Source organism: Canis lupus, chromosome 27 (assembly GCF_003254725.2).
Source record: "Canis lupus dingo isolate Sandy chromosome 27, ASM325472v2, whole genome shotgun sequence".
In the NCBI taxonomy this organism is placed as follows: domain Eukaryota; kingdom Metazoa; phylum Chordata; class Mammalia; order Carnivora; family Canidae; genus Canis; species Canis lupus.
Genome location: NC_064269.1, coordinates 20,594,908 through 20,614,238, shown reverse-complemented (window position 1 = coordinate 20,614,238; position 19,331 = coordinate 20,594,908). Strand labels below are relative to the sequence as shown.

Sequence of the window (19,331 nt, the reverse complement as noted above, 5' to 3'; positions counted from 1 at the left end):
TCTTGGTTTAAACATGTCAATGTGACACAGACAGGACTGGCCATGGAGAAATAGGAGCCAAGACTCTATTGGTTGAAGTCTGGTTCTTGGCCAAATTGGGAGGTTGTTTGTCTTGAAGTCCTAGTTAGTTCCCTCTTGAACTATCCTCTCCTATCCCTTTTTGAAGCTGTGTACTTTCCTGGTGAATGGGCCCCTCTCCCTAGCTCAGCTGCCCACCATGCTGCCTGTGTGCTCAGACAAGGGTCAAGGTTGCATAGGATTTGATTAATTCAAACAACTTTGGAGAAAATGAGAATTTAAGATGTCATCCCTCTCAAAATAACTTTTACTTCACAGGGGCTCTAAAAGATTGTGAAGCCTTCAGCAAAAATCCCTAATAATGGAACTTCACATCTGTGGGACAGAGAGTTTTGGACAGAGCACTTTTCTATTGGTCTCTGATTATACCTTGGTATATAATTTAAAAAACATTAATTTAATGCCAATCATGTTCTAAGATGGAACCACTGTTCCATCTACATTACAAATATCAATTAATTTATGCGCTACAGCCATATGAGGTAGGCACTTTCTATTATCCCCATTTTATAGGTAAGGAAACTGAAGAACAGAGGTTAAATGACTTTCCCAAGGTCACATAGTTAATAAATGCCAAGGCCAGGATTCAAAATCAGGCAGTCTTGTTCTAGAAGCCATGCTCATAGCTACAGTGCTATTCTGCTTACTTTTTTAAAAAAGACTTTATTATTTATTCATGAGAGAGAGAGAATAGCAGAGACATAGGCAAAGGGAGAAGCTGGCTCCCCATGGGGAGCCTGATGTGGGACTTGATTCCAGGACCCTGGGATCATTACCTGAGCCAAAGGCAGATGCTCAACCACTAAGCCACCCAGGTGCCCCTGCTTACTCTGTTTAATGCTTACTCCAATCCCATCCTAAAAGTTGAAAGTCAATAAAAATTATTTATATATTATTGTGTTGAGTTAAATTTCTTTCAGTGGGAAGCCCCATAATGTGCTATAATTACATTTATTTATTGTACCACCCATTTTCCCTAGAGTTGCAAACTGCTTTCCATTTTTCTCTTTAATTCTTTGCCTTGATCCTTAATATTGTCATCATTTCAATTATACCTTCTAGTTCATGGAATCCTTTTCCTGTATTCCTCTATTGGGCTGTGCACTTTATTCTCTTCTTCAAAACCCTCCAACGACTTTGTCATCACAGCTAACATAGCAGGAAGGCTCTGTGATCTGGGCCTGCTAATTTCTCTGACATCACCTCCTATGACTCCCAATATCACAACCTCAGTGGCCTCCTTCCCACTCTTCCAATATGCAAAGCTCATTTCTACCTCTAGGCCCTTGTACTTGCTCTTCCTTCTTCCTGAAATACTCTTCCCCCAGAGTTACATATGGCCCAGTTCCTCATTTCATTCAAGCCTCACCTCAAGTGTCACTCCTCAAAGAAGATTTCCTTGTCCACCCTGCCTGTGCTGGCACACCTCTCCCTCCCCTGCTGTTTCCTTCGTAGCATTTGTTGCTTCGTACAATTACATGACGTACACAATTTGTTTTATTTTTCTACCTCCCTCATTGGAATGTAAGTACTGTGAGGACTTGTTTGTTCACTGCTGAATCCCCAACATACCTAGGAGAGGGCCTAGCATGTGGTAGGTGTACAATAAATATTTTCTGGCCAAGTGAAGGAGTTTCTCTCTTGAAACTGCTTAAATAGATGCCGTCCTGGTACTTCCCTTCATTACTCTCCTTGTTTATAGATTTCTATTTCTGTTTCGCTGGAGACTATACTCAAGTAACTTGCTAAGAAAGGATGGATTAGGAGTAAAAATTTTTTAAGATTATTTATTTATTTATTTATTTATTTATTTATTTATTTATTTATGAGAGAGAGAGAACATGCAAGCGCACAGGAGGAAGAGCAGACAGAGAGGGCAAAAAGCAGAATCCCTGCTGAGTGGGGGAACCTGATGCGGGGCTCAATCCTATGACCCTGATATCACGACCTGAGCCGAGATCAAGAGTCTGACCCCAACTGACTGAGACAGGTGCCCCACATTCCCAAGTTCTTACATACTTGTAAATGTCTGTTATCTGCCTTCAACATAATCAACAGGCTGGACATAGAGTTGAAACCCATTTTCTTTCAGGATTTTGACAGCACTGATAAGAAGTCTGAGGCATGTCTGCCTTTTATTCCCTTTTATGATAATGATGTGCGTGTATGTGTGTAAACTTTTTCTAGAAGCTGTTAGGGTATTATCTTTATACATTTCCAGTGATATGGCTGGGTGTTTTCTTTCAGTTTTGTTTTACCCCCACTCATCCTGTTCTGCAATCAATGGGCTTGTGTAATACAAAGAAAGCTTGTTTCTCCATTTAGCTTTTCTATTCTGTGGCTGTTCTTTTTTTTTTTTTTTTTCCTGAAATGCTTTTGAGCCGGTTTGGGCTTTCTGGAATGATCCCTCATTTCTTCACTTTCCTTCCTCTCTTTTAACTTCATGTCTTTTTTTTCCTATGTCTTACCAAATTTCCTTATTTTATCTTCCAAGTCTTTTATTTTTTAAAAAAGGTTTTATATATTTATGAGAGACACAGAGACAGAGAAGCAGAGACACAGGCAGAAGGAGAAGCAGGCTCCATGCAGGGAGCTCCATGTGGGACTCAATCCCGGGACTCCAGGATCACGCCCTGGGCTGAAGGCAAGCGCTAAACCGCTGAGCCACCCCAGGATCCCCTCTTCCAAGCCTTTTAATATTTTGGTTTAGCAGTTGTGTTTTCAAATTCCAAGAATGTGGTTTATTCTCTGATTTTTCCTTTTCCATAGCATTTTATTCTTGTTTTAGGAATACACTGTCACCTCGATTTCTCTGGGGATTCTATTTCCATTTTTGAAAAGTTTGGTCCTATTCCCTGTATTAATTGTTCTGTCTAGGGCCACTTTTTCTATTTATCTCTCTTTATCTTTCTTCTTAATGTGGTGGGCTTTCATTGAATACCTGGCTATCTATTTATATTTAAGAATGAAATGCTAGAAAAAAAAAAAAGAATGAAATGCTAGAAAGTGTAACTGTGTCTCTGAGTGGGATTTGCTGGCTAGCTGAGCTCGCTTCAGAAACCAGTGTTACCCTGGTGGGCCTCCAAACTCCTGAATGCAATGGGAAACATTGGAAGCCAATATCCACACTGACTGCCCTGTTCTCCTTTTCAGATAGAACTCTCCATATTGTGGCTGATGATAAGATTGCCAAATTTAGCAAAAACAAAAACCAGGGTATCCAGTTAAATTTGAATTTCAGACAGATAATGAATGGTTCTTTAGCGTAAGTATGTTCCATGCAATCCTTGGGACATGATTATACTAAAAAATGATTCATTGCTTATATAAAATTCAAATTTAACTGAGCATCCTGTATTTTACCTGGCAACCCTACTACAGGTGTGTTGCCGACGGGAGGTAAATACCTGGCTACCTGACACTCTAATGCATGGGAAAGGAGAGTAAGGAGAGAGTGATGGTTTAATTTACAGGCCCTCAAAATAATTGTGGATTTCCATCTTCCTAGAACCATGTCAAGAGAATGATGAAGAATGGAGCTGGCCAGCTGGTCTACTCTCTCAGGCCACAGCCCCTCTGTATGTGTACCAGCCTTGCAACTTAGTTTTATTTTCTGCTGCTGCACTTTTTCACTTGAATATACTGTGATTACACTAGAAGCAACCATTTTAACTACCCATTGCTGCCTAACACACTATCCCAAAAGTTAGTGGCTTAAAATACCCACCATTTTTTGTTATAAATCATGATTCCATGGGTTGACTTGGAGGGCTCAGCTGGGTAGTTCTGTGAGTCTCACTTGGAGTCTCTCATGTAGTCAGATAGCAGCTGGACCTGGACATCTGGTGCCTGGATGATTTTCCATGTGTCATCTTCTCCCCATGGCCTATCTCTCTTCTTCAGGGTATCCTAGACTATTTCCCCAATGGCTCTGAGCTTTAAGAGGGAGGAAGTAGAAGCAGCCAGTCCTTCCTAATGTCTGAGTTTAGAACTCCCAGAACATTACTTCCTCTGTATTCAATTGGTGAAAGCAGTCTAGGTCCAGCCAGATTCAGGAAAAGAGGTCATCAGCTCTATCTCTTGATGGGAGGAGTTGCTTCAGTGTATAGGGAGTGGTGGAATTATTTGGAACCATCTTCAAATCTGGCTACCATAGCAACATTCCAAAACCAAATATATCCCCCTACTTTTTCTTTTCTTTTCTTTTCTTTTCTTTTCTTTTCTTTTCTTTTCTTTTCCTTTTTTCTTTTCTTTCTTTTTTCTTTTCTTTTTTCTTTTCTTTTTTTCTTTTCTTTTCTTTCTTTTCTTTTTTCTTTCCTTTCCTTTCCTTTCTTTTTTTTTTTTTTGATATGTAGGTACAATTGTTGTTCACTAATTTATCCAGGCCCAAAATATAACTCTTCTTTCCTTGCTCTTACCCATAGCCAATCGACTATAGAGATTGTTTCTTCAAACTCTCTTCTGAATGCATCTGTTTTTTAAAAGATTTTTATTTACTTATTCATGAGAGAAACACAGAGAGAGGCAGAGACATAGGCAGAGGGAGAAGCAGGATCCCTGCAGGGAGCCTGATGCAGGACTTGATCCCTAGATCTGGGGATCATGCCCTGAGCTGAAGGCAGACACTCAACCACTGAGCCACCCAAATGTCTCTGAAATACATCTGTTTTATAATAGGATCACAAATAAAATATTCCTCTCATCCATCTTTGCTTTTCTCTTTACAAGTCCCTCAAATTTCCCGTCTCTTTGACTTGGGCCCCTGCCTTGGCCTTTTGACTGAGTTCTGTGTCTTCTTTTCCCTCATTCAATAGTGCATCCATCCCCTGCCACCAACTAAAGGATTTCTTTGATTTTGTCATCTCCCAATTCAAATTTTTATTGCCTTACTTTTGCCTAGAACACCAAGTTAAAAATTCTTAATCCTAGGCATTTACTCAAAGAATACAAAGATATTTGAAGGGATACATGTATCCTGATGTTTATAGCAGCATTATCTACAATAACCAAATTATGTCCATTGACTAATGAATGGATAAAGAATATATAATGGAATATTACTCAGCCATAAAAAATGAAATCTGGCCATTTGCAATAACACAGATGGAATTATGCTAAGTGAGATAAGTCAGAGAAAGACAAATACCCTATGATTTCCCTCATATGTGAAATTTAAGAAACAAGCAAAGGGACAAAAGTAGAGAGAGAGGCAAACTAAGAAACAGATGCTTAACCATAGAGAACAAACTGATGACCAGCGGGTAGGGAGAAGGGTGTGGGTGGTGGGTGGTGGGTGAAATAGGTGATGAGAATTAAGAAGTTCACTTGTGATGAGCACCCAGTGTTGTATGGAACTGTTGAATCACTAAATTGCACACCTGAAACTAATATTACACTGGAATTTAAACGAAAACTTTTTAAAAAGTATATTGTAATTCCTAGAACACACCAAAAAAAAAAAAAAATCTTACTCACATGTTAAAAGCCAAACTAATTTTTAAGCTTTATGTGCTAAATTCACTTTCCTGGAACTTCTAGTCTAGTCCTGTCCTGCAGGACACCTTTGCCCATGTTGTTCTCTTATCCCTGAATGTTGAATCCTTTAATTTCTCAGATCCTTTAAAATTCACCCCAAATATGTTTTCATTAACTCATTTATTCAGTCTGTCCTTTCCAAACCATTTCTTTTTGGTCTTCTATTTGCCAGGCATGATGGCAGCTAGGAGAAGCAGTGGTGAATGAGTTAGAGTTCCTCCCTTCAAGAAGATTTTTCCCTCAGGCAGCCCGGGTGGCTCAGTGGTTTAAGCACCTGCCTTTGGCCCAGGGTGTGATCCTGGAGTCCTGGGATCCAGTCCCATGTGGGGCTCCCTGTGTGGAGCCTGCTTCTCCCTCTGCCTGTGTCTCTGCCTTTCTCTCTCTCTCTATCGTGAATAAATAAATAAAATCTTTAAAAAAAAAAAAAAGAAGAAGATTTTTCCCTCGAGGTAGAATCAGAGAAGCACATAGGAATTTCAGTACCTCCATTCTATGAGAGGGAAGCTGTAAGAGGAACATTGTATCCAGTCTGTGGTAATCAGAAAGCTGCATCTAAGCTAGGACCTCGCCTAGTCTAACGTGGGACACAGTGAACCTGCCATCTCTTCTGAGGTCACTGTCCTGATCATTCCACTTTTACTTATGTATTGCTCTGTACTATTGCATTGAACAAAAGGCATTATAAAAATTTCAGTGATAGCTCCCAGATGGTTTTTATTTCTTATTTTTTTAATTTTAATTTTTTAAAAGATTTTATTTGTTTTTTTCATGAGAGATATGGAGAGAGAGATAGAGACACAGGCAGAGGGAGAAGCAGGCTTCCCACAGGGAGCCTGATGTGGGATCCCAGGACCCTGGGATTATGACTTGAGCCAAAGGCAGACACTCAACCACTGAGCCACCCATGTGTCCCCTGATGGAGTTTTAATCCTTTTAGTGGCAGAGGGCATAATCTTACATTTCATTGTCCTCCTACCCCTCCTCCCAACTTAGAACAATGTCTTGTGTATTTTCTAATTAGCACCTGGGGGCCCAGAAAGCTCATTTTCAGTAGACTATTCAGTGCACCTGCCTAAATCTTGTTCCTTCTCTCATTTTTTCCTTCAAAAAGTATTTATTGAGTCCTTACAATATATCAACCATCACTCTAATTGCTTGGAATGTTGCAAGTGCCGTGATAAAACGTGTACAGGATACAGACAGTGTATAAAGGGAGGCATGATTTTTTTCTTGGTATGTTTTCTTTCCGTTCCAGGATTCATTTTTAAGGAAGTGTTATATCACTTGACGGGATGAGCACTGGGTGTTATTCTGTATGTTGGCAAATTGAACACCAATAAAAAATAAATTTATTAAAAAAAAGGAAGTGTTATATCAATTAAGCAAGGTAGTTTAAAGTTTAATTGCTATATATAATAGCCATACACATGGCTATACACAAATGCTGTTTCATTCATTCCAGTTACCTCTTAACCTCATCTTTCTTTACATATAAAGTATGAATAATTTGAAAATCTATACAGTATTAATTTACAGTGGTATGATTGCTGCTGATGGGGATCATTATTGATCATTATGGGGCTCTTGCTGCTGCTGCTGCTAGGGTCAAGATCCAGGATTCCTGTGGAAAGCCATTCACTAACATACTTTTTACCTCTGTTTTGCCAAAGTCTGTCATTCCTCACAACATGTCTGGAAGTTCTGTTGATGTGTTGTTTGACATTTTACATTTTTCCTAGGGACCCTTCCTATTATGAAGCTCCCAGCCCCTTGGACCTCTAATAACTGCTCTTAGTGCTGTGAGTTCTAAGATTGGGCTCATGAGAGGCTAGCAGCAACATGTAATTCTGTTTACATACTCTTTCTTTTCTTTTTTATTCTTTATTTAAATTTAGTTTAGTTGATGTATAGTGTATTATTAGTCTCAGGGGTAGAATTTAGTGATTCATCAGTTGCATATAACACCTGGTATTCATCACATCACATGCCCTCCTTAATACCCATCACCTAATTATCCCTTCCTCCCATCCACCTCCTCTCCAGCAATCCTCAGTTTGTTTTCTAGAATTCAGCATCTCTTGTGATTTGCCTCCCTCTCTATTTTCATCTTATTTTATTTTTCCTTACCTTCCCCTATGTTCATCTGTTTTGTTTCTTAAATTCCATGTATGAGTTGAATCATATGGTATTTATCTTTCTCTGGCTGACTTATTTTGCTTAGCATAATATAATCTAGCTTCATCTACATCATTGCAAATGGCAAGATTTCATTCTTTTTGATGGCTGAGTAGTATTCCATTGATATATATATATATATATATATATCACATCTTCTTTATCAATTGATCTATTTTTTTATCAGTTGATTTATTGATGGGCATCTGGGCTCTTTCTATAGTTTGGCTATTGTGGACATTGCTGCTATAAACATTGGGGTGCAGGTGCCTTTTGAAATCACTATGTTTGTATCACTTGGATAAGTACCTAGTAGTAGTGCAATTGCTGGGTTGTAGGGTAGCTCTACATAGTCACTTCTATAAAAAAAAAAAAGAAAAGTTAAAATGTTCAGTGGAGAATGCAAAAGCCCATGTAAGTTGATCCAAGCCTCACTTTTATTATGGAACAAAGTGAGTGTTTAAGTTCACAAGTCCACAAGGCCAGTCTATAATTTACTAACTAGTAGAGTGTCTGACTATAATCAATTTTCATTTACCTTGAAATACAAACAGAAGGTATAGTTAGAGTGACCAGTTGTTCTGCTTTGCCTGACATTGAGAGAGTTCCCAGGACACAGGATTTTCAGTGCTAAACCAAGAAAGTCCTGGGCAAACTGGGATGGGTTGGTCATCCCATATATATACAGTAGAGGCATAAAAATAAGTAAATAAAGGGGATTAGGCCTATCTTGTAGACATTGTTTTCTATTAATTTTATGTTCCATATAATTACTTAAAATATATACATTATATATGTATATGTGTGTGTATATATAAGTATTTATCTACCTCCTTTAAATGTTTCTTTAGTTGAATCATCTTTAAAATGAGAATACTGGCAGCCCTGGTGGCCCAGCAGTTTGGTGCCGCCTTCGGCCTGGGGTGTGATCCTGGAGACCTGGGATTGAGTCCCGTGTCAGGACTGCTTCTCTCCCTCTGCCTGTGTCTTTGCCTGTCTCTTGGTCTGTCATGAATAAATAAATAAAATCTTAAAAAAAATAAAATGAGAATAATATACAGTGTGCTCACAGGAGTGTTCATTGCCTAATTAAATACCTGTAAATTACTTTGGGATCCTTTATGGAAAGCATTAAATAATTGTAAAAGTTTATAAAAATATTATTCCTTTTTTATTCAGAGAGATCAGCACAATTCAAAGCACCTTACTGATTGAACAAACAGGATGACTCTGCCATTTTTTAAGGTACTATAATTCCCGTGGAGGTTCACTAATAATATTTATGTAAAATGGAACCAATTCATGACAAATTGTTGTTTATTTTTATGTATGTATGCATGCATTTCTACAAATGGTTATTTAAATATATTAAAGGAAGATAAATCGTATAGGCCTAAAGATCCAAATACATATATGCAGGATGGAGGTAGTTGCACAAGTCTGAAAAAAGTGAAGCCACCTGGCTTTTGTAAAGAACCATTATTTTATTTACATATTTATTTTAAAGATTTATTTGTTTATTTGAGAGAGAGAGATAGAGAGAGAGAGAGAGCATGGACATAAGTGGGAGAAGGGGCAAAGGGAGAGGGAGAGAGAATCTCAAGCAGAGTCTCCACTGAGCTTGGAGCCTGAGAAGGGGCTCGAGTTCATGACCCCAGAGATCATGACCTAAGCTGAAATCAAGAGTTGGACACTCAACTGACTGAACCACCCAGGTGCCCCAGAAAGGGCTCTTTAAGAAGATAGAATCTATTCTCCTCCTATGCATTCTAGGTAAACACATTTCTATGAGGTATAATTAGTCCTACTTACTGAAAATGTCATGTTCTCCATTGACAGATACTGTAGTTTTTCTGAGGGAAAAATTGAGAATATTTGAGATAAAAATAAATGGTACTGTTCAAATGGAACATTTTACCTTCTTATGCTTAAATATTGCTGTGTATTTCTTAGGTACAAGGATATTCTCTTATGTAACCACAGAACTATTATCAGAATTGAAAAATTTACATTATCTAGTTTATTTTTGCCAATTGTCCTAACAATGTCTTTAATAGCAAAAACTAACAAAATTGTGGTTAAGTAACCAATTATTGATTAGATGATGCATTTAGCTGTCTTATTTCTCTAGTCTTTTAAAACCTGGAACAATTTCTGAGTCTGTCTTTTTTTTAATGACATTTACTTTTTTTTTTCTTAGGGAGGGAGAGAGAGAGAGTATTCATGCAGGATGGGTGGCGGTGGGTAGAGGGAGAGGGAGAGAATCTTAAGTAGGCTTCATGCCCAGTACAGAGCCTGACATGGGGCTTGATTTCATGACCTTGAGATCAGGATCTGAGCCAATACCAAGAGTTTGATTCTTAACTGACTTCAGCTATTCAAGCACCCTCATGTTTACATTTTGAAGAGTATAGGCTAGGGACACCTGGGTGGCTCAGTGGTTGAGTGTCTGCCTTTGGCTTGGTTCGTGATCCCGAGGTCCTTGGATCAAGTCCTGCATTGGAGTCCCCACGGGAGCCTGCTTCTCCCTCTACCTATGTCTCTGCCTCTCTCTGTGTGTGTCTCATGAATAAATAAATAAAATCTTTAAAAAAAGAGTATAGGCTATTTTGTGTAATATCTCTCACTTTTTGTTTGTCTGATGTTCTTCATGATTAGATTGAGGGTAAGCAGGATAATACAGAAGTGATGTGACCTAAATATATTGTATCAGGAGGCAAAATGGGGCATTTTTGAAGAGCAGTGTTTTATTGACACATGCAGTATAAAAGCCCAGGCCCAAGGACAAAGCCTTCGGTAGACTAGTAGTGGATGCTGCAGAGCATCACTCAAATCCATGGCTGCTGAGAGCATTGGCTTCTGAGAATCCACGGCCAACTGAACTGCCCCTCATTCCCTCAGCCAACTGAGTTGTCTCTCCACTCAGCTGGTTGAGATGGGGTACAAAGACCTGGCCCCTTGCCTCAACTGGGACAACTCTGAAGGATCATTCCAACTCTCCAGAGTTCCCTGTGGGATAGGCTGAGGCCTCTGCTGCACTTGCATTTGAATTCAAGTTTTCTCTCTACTGAACCCTGAAACACTCTCTCTCTCATGTAAGTGGTTCCAGAGATCACTCTCTAAAATATCTCCTGCACATGTTAATCCAAGAGTTTCAGAGTCTTCTTTCCAGGAAACCCAACCTACAACTGGGCCATTATATATGTGAATAATCATAATAATGTAATATATAATGTAATAATCATTTCAAGCATTACAACTGACCAGTTATAAACATTAAAATGATTAAAGTTAGTATGTGTATTAATCCTTTTATAAGAATTTTACTCCAGCATAATTCTTTTTTTGTTTGTTTGTTTGTTTGTTTTTTACCAGCATGATTCTACCATAGAAACTGTTGTAGCCAGAGAACAACACAAAGATGTTAACAAGAAACTCTGTCTAGATTGCTTAGGACAGAGCTTGATGTTTAGGTTTGCATCTCTAGAAATTTAACTTTGTCAGAGATAATCACACTTAGAGAAATTAATACAGAGTAAATAAGTCAGGAAAGAACATGTAGCAATTTGGAATGGAAAATGTAATTGTCCATCAAACCATTTCTGTTGGCTAATCAGCATACCCTTAATCGATAAGAAAATCTAAATGAAAGTGAAATCAGAAATTTGCTTGGTAAGTAAGATGATTAAACTGACTTTATCTGATTTATAATATCTGATCATCTTTTCACCATTTAGCCCTAGTGGAAATTATCTACATGTAGACCAGATACTCATTTTTGCTTACCATGGTATTTCCACCCCAGACCATTTATGATCTATACAACTTAGTGCTTATAAATATAAACTCAGCTTCCTAATGGCCCACTACTATCCACTCTGGTTCCCCTCAAACTATTGTTTGAGTATTTTTAAAATGCAAATGTGACATGTCACCTCTATGCCTAAAATCCTTCAAGAGTTTCCTATTGCTATTACATGAAGATAATTTCCTTAACCTTGTCCACAAGGCCCTGCCTGTGTGGCCTAGCTAGAAAAAAAAAATAAATTTTTTGAAAGCCCTCTTTGGGTTACTTCCTTCAGGAAACCAAATCAGCATAAAATGTGTGCGGTAACCCTCTGAAAACAACAACCTGACTCACAGGGTGGTTGGAGAATGTAGCAGAATGAGAGGCAGATCCAGTAACTTCTCCCCCACAATCCCTATCTCTAGATTCACAGAACTGCTTAGCAAAAAGAAAATGATCAACAAAGCAGCAACCAACACTAGTGATGATCTTGAATCTGCCCCAGACCCTACTTGAATTCTCTGTGTTCAAACAACCCACAGGATCTATGACTTACTTCCCTACCCTCTTGACCTCAACCAGAGCCCCAGTGCTGAGAGGAGGAAGAGGAACTTTGTTGGTGTGCCTATGAAGTAGCTGTCATTTTACCTACCTTTAGCGAATTTAGCTTTTACAACTCTTTCAGATGAAGGGAGAGGTTCTTATCCAGGTATTCATTCCCTGAATCCCCACTGCTATAAGATTGTCCAAAGAAGCAAAAGTCATTAAAACATTAAAATAATTACTAGCCAATTGACCTATCACAAAATGAGTCTCCACACAAACTTTCCTTCTCTTTCAAACTATAGTCTATCTCTAATATCATGCCAAGGTCTTAGTCTTTCTTGGGTAAGATTAAAAATATGGATAAAGCCTAGCATGAGCAAGCATGTGGGGAAGTGGGAATTTGCTTGTACTGTGTCCTGGTTATAGTGAAAATTAGTACACTATCTGGAGAGCAGTTTGGCGATTAGTGTAGAAGTGTAAAATGTGCGTTCCCTTTCACCCAGTTCTAGGAATTTGCCCTAAAGTTGACATCCTTTAGTGCAAGGAGATAATTGAGAAGGAAGTTCAATTGTTTTAGCTGCTTCAACATAGTGGAAACTGTTGAAAGTGATGGTTTAAAATAGAAAAATGTGAACATCAAAAGATCTCAGAAAACAGGTATTTTTTTTCAAGAGTGACCTTCTCTATATGATTGTGATGTAATGTCCAATGGAGACTGAAGGGATGTCAATCCATAATATCATACAATTGTGTCAGAAAAATTATGCTAAGAAGTCCCTCATGTGAATCACCCTTTGCTAAGTCTAAGTACTGCATAGCTGCAATTGTAACCTAATTTAAAAACTTTTTATTGTAAAATACATGTAACATAAATTTTTTCCTATGTTTACTATAAAATCCTGGCTCTCCTTCCAAAATCTTAATTTATTTTTCCTAGTAACAATTATTCTCTGATAATGAGGACCTTCTAAATTATTCCTAATATGGATGAGTTAATTGAGTTTTGTGCCCAAGACCATAAGGCTTAAGGAACCACCTCTTTGTCCAGATATGGACCCCACCTGTGGTCCTGTTTCCAACATTCAATCTGACTTGGTAGAGACCCTCTGTCCTCCTTGCCCACTTGGTCTGTCCTATTTTTTGCCTCTGAGCATGGACAGTTTACTTCAAACCATGGAAAATAGGTACCAATAAAGATCATTTTTAGGAAACCAAAGACACCAAATTTATTTTTTTCTTTTTAACTTGATAATAAAAATTTTTAACCATATCTAATATAGCTATATCTAATTTGGTGTATCATCACCAAATATCATAGTGTCTTGCAGTTTCCTTTCTAAGGAACTAAACTGTCAGTTTTTCTTTAGGAGGTGGAGAAAGGGAATCATAATAGCTGGCATTTGGACAGTGGTTTTCATATATACAGTACCATTTCACATGCACAATATACAATGTGTGGTAGTCATTAGTACAATTGCTGAATATTTCTGGTTTTCTCTTCTTCCATGAGTATCAAAAGATTATATTTCCTGGCTCCCTTTTATTTGTATAGGGTCATGCAACTGCTTCTGGCCAGTGGGTTGTAAACAGAAATCTCTACTTAAGACTCTCCAATCTTCTTTTCTTCTGGTATGAAGACTAGTAATGTTCAAGATGATGGCTGCTCCACTGGCCTGGAAGCTGAAGCACCTCTGATGAGCAAGGCCTTACTGATGATCTACAAGGGCAATAAAGCGTAAACAATAAATAAATCCTCACCATTTGAAACTACTAAAATTCCATGATGTTCTGTTACTGCAGCATCACTTAGCCTCATCTTACTCATGCACTAGATTTCCTATATCATAGGTGGGAAAATCCACTGTATCTATGTCTCTGTTAGTATCAGGAATTTATAAGAATCAATGGAAAGCAGACAAAAATCAAAGCAGGAAAGACCTGACTTTTTCTTTCTTCCTGGATGTTGTTATCACCAAAAGTGCTCCTTAAATGCAGAGGATCTGTTTGACTTGTAGCTGACAAGAGAAAAGAATGTTCCATTCTGAAACATATGGTTTTTTAATATTGCTAAATATTATTATTAGCGGAAATGGAAATACTTGAATTGAATGTAGCATGTTCTGGGTCCCACACTAGGTGCTTAATTTATCTCATTTAATTTCACTTAATCCTCACAGTGATCCTAGGAGGTAGCTATTGATATTGAGGTCTTTCTATCTTTAATCTAGTATTATTTGCATTATGGCAATGGGGTTTTATAGGTTTCAAAGTGCTTTTACCATGCATAACTATATTTCATCTTTGTAGTAACTGTTGTGTTAATATTCTTCATTCTACAGATGCAGAAATAGGACTTCAGATAACTTTTTTTGATCTGTGCTAGGTCATATAGCTAGTCACAGAGCCAGGTCCTTGGAATTCAAATCCCATTTTGTTCTTTATTACCCTTTGCAGAGCAATAAACATAACACAAAGATATAGTTAGACATACTGTATTTTTCACTTTTCCTTGAAACTCTTCTTCAGGCATCTGATTTATGTAGGTTTTTTTTACTTTGGGGGAGAAAGAGTCCAAATCTGAGACTGCTTTAGACTTCAGTGACAAACAGTTTGCCATTTAGTCAAGCAGGTTAAAAATTAAATCAAGGATCAATTAAAAGTCACTGTTTCAGGGCACCTGGGTGGCTCAGTTGGTTAAGTGTCTGTCTTCTACTCAATTCATAATCTCAGGGGCCTGAGATTGAGCCCCACATTGGGCTACTTGATCAGTGGGGAGCCTGTTTCTCTCTCTCCCTCTGTCTGCCACTCCTATTTGTGCTCTCTCTCCCTCTCTCTCTCTCTCTGTTATATAAATAAATAAAATCTTAAAACACACACACACATACACACACACAAGTGAATTTCTGCCCTTGTCTCTCTTGTGTGTTTGAGGTGGTAGTATTAAACCCATTTAAACTATGGGGATTAACATAACAGTAATAGCTAACATTCACTATTCATGTTGTAATTAGGCAAGTGACTTAAGTATCTCTGTCTCCAGATTTCTTGTTTTTGCTTTTGCTCAGTTGTGCTTCTTTTGTCTACTATTGGGAATCTGAGTAGCTGCCTTTGTCATTCACTATCTGGGGTGACCTGAGGTAAGTCGTATAGCTCCCTGAGTCTCAGTTTCATTATCTGAAAACTGGGGATAATAATAATACCTAACTCACAGGCTTATTGTAAGGATTAAATGAGTTAGTACCAGCAAAGAGCACAATGCTTGACTCCCAGAGTAAATATTAGTTGCTCTTTAGTCTAAACGTGGAGTGAACCAGGAATTAACATTACTCTTTTATTCACACAGAGAGGAGTGTTAACCAGCTTGTCTTAATAGTCTCTCTCTCTTTTAAAATAATTTTTTATGCTTTAAGAAAATCTCCATACCAGTTATGTTTTTATCATCCTTACTATCTGTGTCTTCTCCTTTTGTTCCTGAATTAGTTTTGCCAAAGTGTTTCCTACTTCCTTGACATTCCAAAGAATCACCTTTTGGTTGTTATAGGTCAATTTCAGCCTTTAAAAGAAATTCCCTATTGCATGAATTTTTGCCTTTATATTTTAGAATTGTATTTGAATTTGCTAATCATAGTAGAATTTACATCCATTTAAAAAACAGAGTTATGGGGGATCCCTGGGTGGCGCAGCGGTTTGGCGCCTGCCTTTGGCCCAGGGCGCGATCCTGGAGACCCGGGATCGAATCCCACATCGGGCTCCCGGTGCATGGAGCCTGCTTCTCCCTCTGCCTGTGTCTCTGCCTCTCTCTCTCTCTCTCTGTGACTATCATAAATAAATAAAAATTAAAAAAAAAAAACAGAGTTATGTCTAGGATTGATTATATTTTGATCTGTGATAGTTGGTGCATATAAGGGCCATGGACCCCTGGAAGGGATTCTGTACTCATCTTTACATCCTTCTACTTTCTTTAGATTGCAACTTTTTGAAATCAACTTTTTCAAGTTTCCTGAGTTAAGAACTTGGTTCATCTGTTTTTACATTTTGTGTATTCTGCTAACTGCATTTAATGCAATAAACTATCCTCCAAACATGGCTTTGGCCATATCCCATAATTGCAAAAGCCACAAATATAGCAAAGCACCTTTACTCACCCAGTAGAAAGATTTTATTCATAGTTTCCTTCTGTTATTATTTACTGCCATCATTTGGCATTCATTGGTTACTTCCTATGAGGTAGGACTAGGAGAGTAAAGGTAATACTAAGGAGTCACTTTGGTCAGGGAGCTTACGATTTCAGTTTACATGCTGAAAACAAAAATCAGATGAATTTTGAGGGCTGTAGAGGTTTTCAACCACAATCTTTCTCACTTTCCAGCCTAAGATTTTAACCTGTCAATCTACATTTAGCATAAATTTGGAGAAGAGGGAATAAGTGAAAGGGGATAAAAATTCACGTTCAACCGTAGGTTGATAAAGTTAGCAATGGCCATGGTCTATATCTATTAACTGGGTTTATTACCTGAACTTTAATTCTAATGTCTGAGAGAGTTGATAATAAGGGTTTTGGAAGACTCTATACATAATCTGTGATATAGGCTTGGGTTCTAACTCTGGGTCTATGAAATTTGATGAAAAAGTAGATATACCCATAATCTATATACTTAATTTTTGACATAAATGTATATTTATATATTGTTTTCACTGAAGCCTAACTATAAGTTAGCATTTCTTCCATTATGAGTGTAGTCAGCAAACCACAGTAGTATTAGCAACCTGTGGCTTCACCCCCAAGAGAAATCATACATATTTCCTACCACATGAAAGTTGTTGCAGACATCTAAAATATTATGTGCATCACTGCTGCAAAATTTCTGTAAGTCTTGACCTTGTTATTTAATGCATTAATAAAGATACAAATATATGTCTGTTATCTCTGTGTAATAAATTACCTGCCTCCCCCAAATCAGGGACTTAAATAAGAAATACTTATTATTTTGCATCTCTGTGGGTCAGGAGTCTGGCATGGTTTAGCTGGGTCTGTGGCTCAGGATCCTTTCCCAGGTTGCAGTCAAGGTGTCAGCTAGGGCTGTAGTTACCTCCAGGTTCACCTGGGAGAGAATCTGCTTCCAAGCTTGCTTAAGTTGTTGGCAGTTCTTCATGGGTTGTTGGACTGAGTGTCTCAATTCTTTGGTGTCTGCTGACCAAAGATCTCTCTCAGTTCCCTGCCAAGCAAGCCTCTCCATAAGATAGGTCACACCACGGCAAGCTGGTCACCAGAGTGAGCCAGGGAGAGAGCAAGAGAGGATACAAGATGGAAGCCAGATTCTTTCTGTAGCTTAATGGTGAGACGTGATATCCCATTAGTTTTGCAATATTTTCTTTTTCAAAACCAGTCATTAGATTCTCACTCAATAGGAGGGGGTTGCACAAGACAGAAATGAGGATTATTGGGAGTCATCTTAGAAGTTGCCTATCACATAAGTATATCACAAATTCACTTTTTAGTATTTTGATAACTGTGTGTCAAAAAATAAATTTCCTTTGTAGCCCTAGACAGTTTATTTTATGCATTTAAGAACAATATTCTGAGAAAGGTCCTTAGATTTCACCAGGCTTCTAGAAGGCCACATGGCTCTAATTTATTTCATATTAGGCATATTCAACAACTTCCTGTGGGAATTTTTTTAGAATAGCCTCAGTTTAGAAACTGGAGGTCAAAGCTTTAGCCTTCATAGTATCCTATTCTGATACCCTAGATCAATCCCTATTACTCCAGTGCTGTGAAAAATATATGGTGTATGTGAAATCATTATTTGCTATAGAACACTCCATAAACAGTTCTCCATTCTACTCATTTAATTAAACTGTTCTCCATTCTACTCACTTGAATTAATTATATGTATGTGTGTGGTGGAGGGAGAGAGGTGTACAGGCCTCTGTCAATCATGTTTGATCACAATTAAACCTCCTTATACTCGTATGTAGCAATTGTGGTTTCTTTTTTTTAAGGGTTTTATTTATTCATGAGAGACACACAGATACAGGCAGAGACATAGGCAGAAGGAGAAACCCTGTAGGGAGCTGGATGGGGGACTCGATCCCAGGATCAGGCCCTGAGTCAAAGGCAGACACTCAACCACTGAGCCTACCAGGTGACCCTTACGTAGCAATTGTTATTTGAGTCTCAAAAGGACCCGATATTGGGGGAACTGATTTCCTCAATAATTCACTAATTACCAAAGCAGTGCTCTTTCTGTTACCATCTATATATGAGAAAGCACAGGGTGTAAAAAAAAAAGAGAGAGAGAAAAGAGAGGAGTGATGTCATGATGCCTAAGTCTTTTCCATCTATCACTTCTTCTTGGTGAAACTAAAGATAATTATATTCTCTGTAAGCATAATAACAGCTTCATATATTGTTTTAGAAGTCTCTAGAAGGCAAGGGTATAACCCCTCCAGTATTTAGATCAAAGATAAGTCTGTTGACAATAACGATTCTCTTATTTGGTTTGTCCAGGAACGTTTCCTCCAACGCATCATCATCTTCACAAAAGCCACCCCTTTGAGTCAAACCACAGGGATTTCCTTTCTATTTCTCAGATCCTACATCAAGCAGCCCAGTACTGCTGGTTATTTTATATTTTCCACGATAAGCCAAGCAAGTTCTTCGTATATGCCTCCAAGTTTTGGTGGCTTTTCCAAATTCGAATCCCTTTCAAGTCTTCGCCGTGGAGTCATGGTTGAGATGGAAAAGGGGCAAGAAGCCCGAGTGGTTTCTAGATGCCACAGCTACTGACTGAGCGAGTTGGTCAGCCAATCCATCTTTGTTGACCACCTTTTCCTAATTTGCAAAATGTGCGTTTTCGTATGTGTGTGTGGTTATCTCTAACCCCCTTTCCATTTCTAGCATTTTTTTGCATCATATTGTGAAGTCCGGAGAAAAACTCCATCACTCAGGACACGTGGCTAGTATGGCAACACACTGGGCGCTCTCACGTGAGGCCTGAACCAGCTTTACGTAAAGAGGGTAGTTGCCACCGTCCGGCCAACTCCACCACGCGGACCACCAGGAGTTCACCAGGCGCAGGCGGGGCTGGGGGCGGGGCGCAGAGGAGCCCGCGTTGACGACACAAGACTACTTCCGGCTGTGGTGCGTATGACGTCAGAGCCGAGGCTGACCGGCCCAGCCACCGAGAAGCCGCGGAGGGAGGGCTCG

At 38.6% G+C, this 19,331-nt stretch overlaps 1 long non-coding RNA gene across 9 annotated transcripts in view; it reads left to right on the top strand.

The window, feature by feature from the left end:
- LOC112665551 (uncharacterized) overlaps positions 1 to 14,421 on the top strand; it is a 66,383-nt gene extending 51,962 nt beyond the window's left edge. Inside the window, exons 7-9 of one of the 9 annotated variants that reach the window (XR_003140450.3) lie at positions 8,968 to 9,033; positions 12,625 to 12,778; positions 13,674 to 14,420. This is a non-coding gene — a long non-coding RNA (uncharacterized LOC112665551). Of the gene's footprint in view, positions 1 to 8,967; positions 9,034 to 12,624; positions 12,779 to 13,673 lie in introns of all 9 variants that reach the window. The other 8 variants (XR_003140452.3, XR_003140454.3, XR_007406425.1 and 5 more) reach the window with 8 other exon arrangements.
- The last annotated feature ends 4,910 nt before the right edge of the window (positions 14,422 to 19,331 follow it).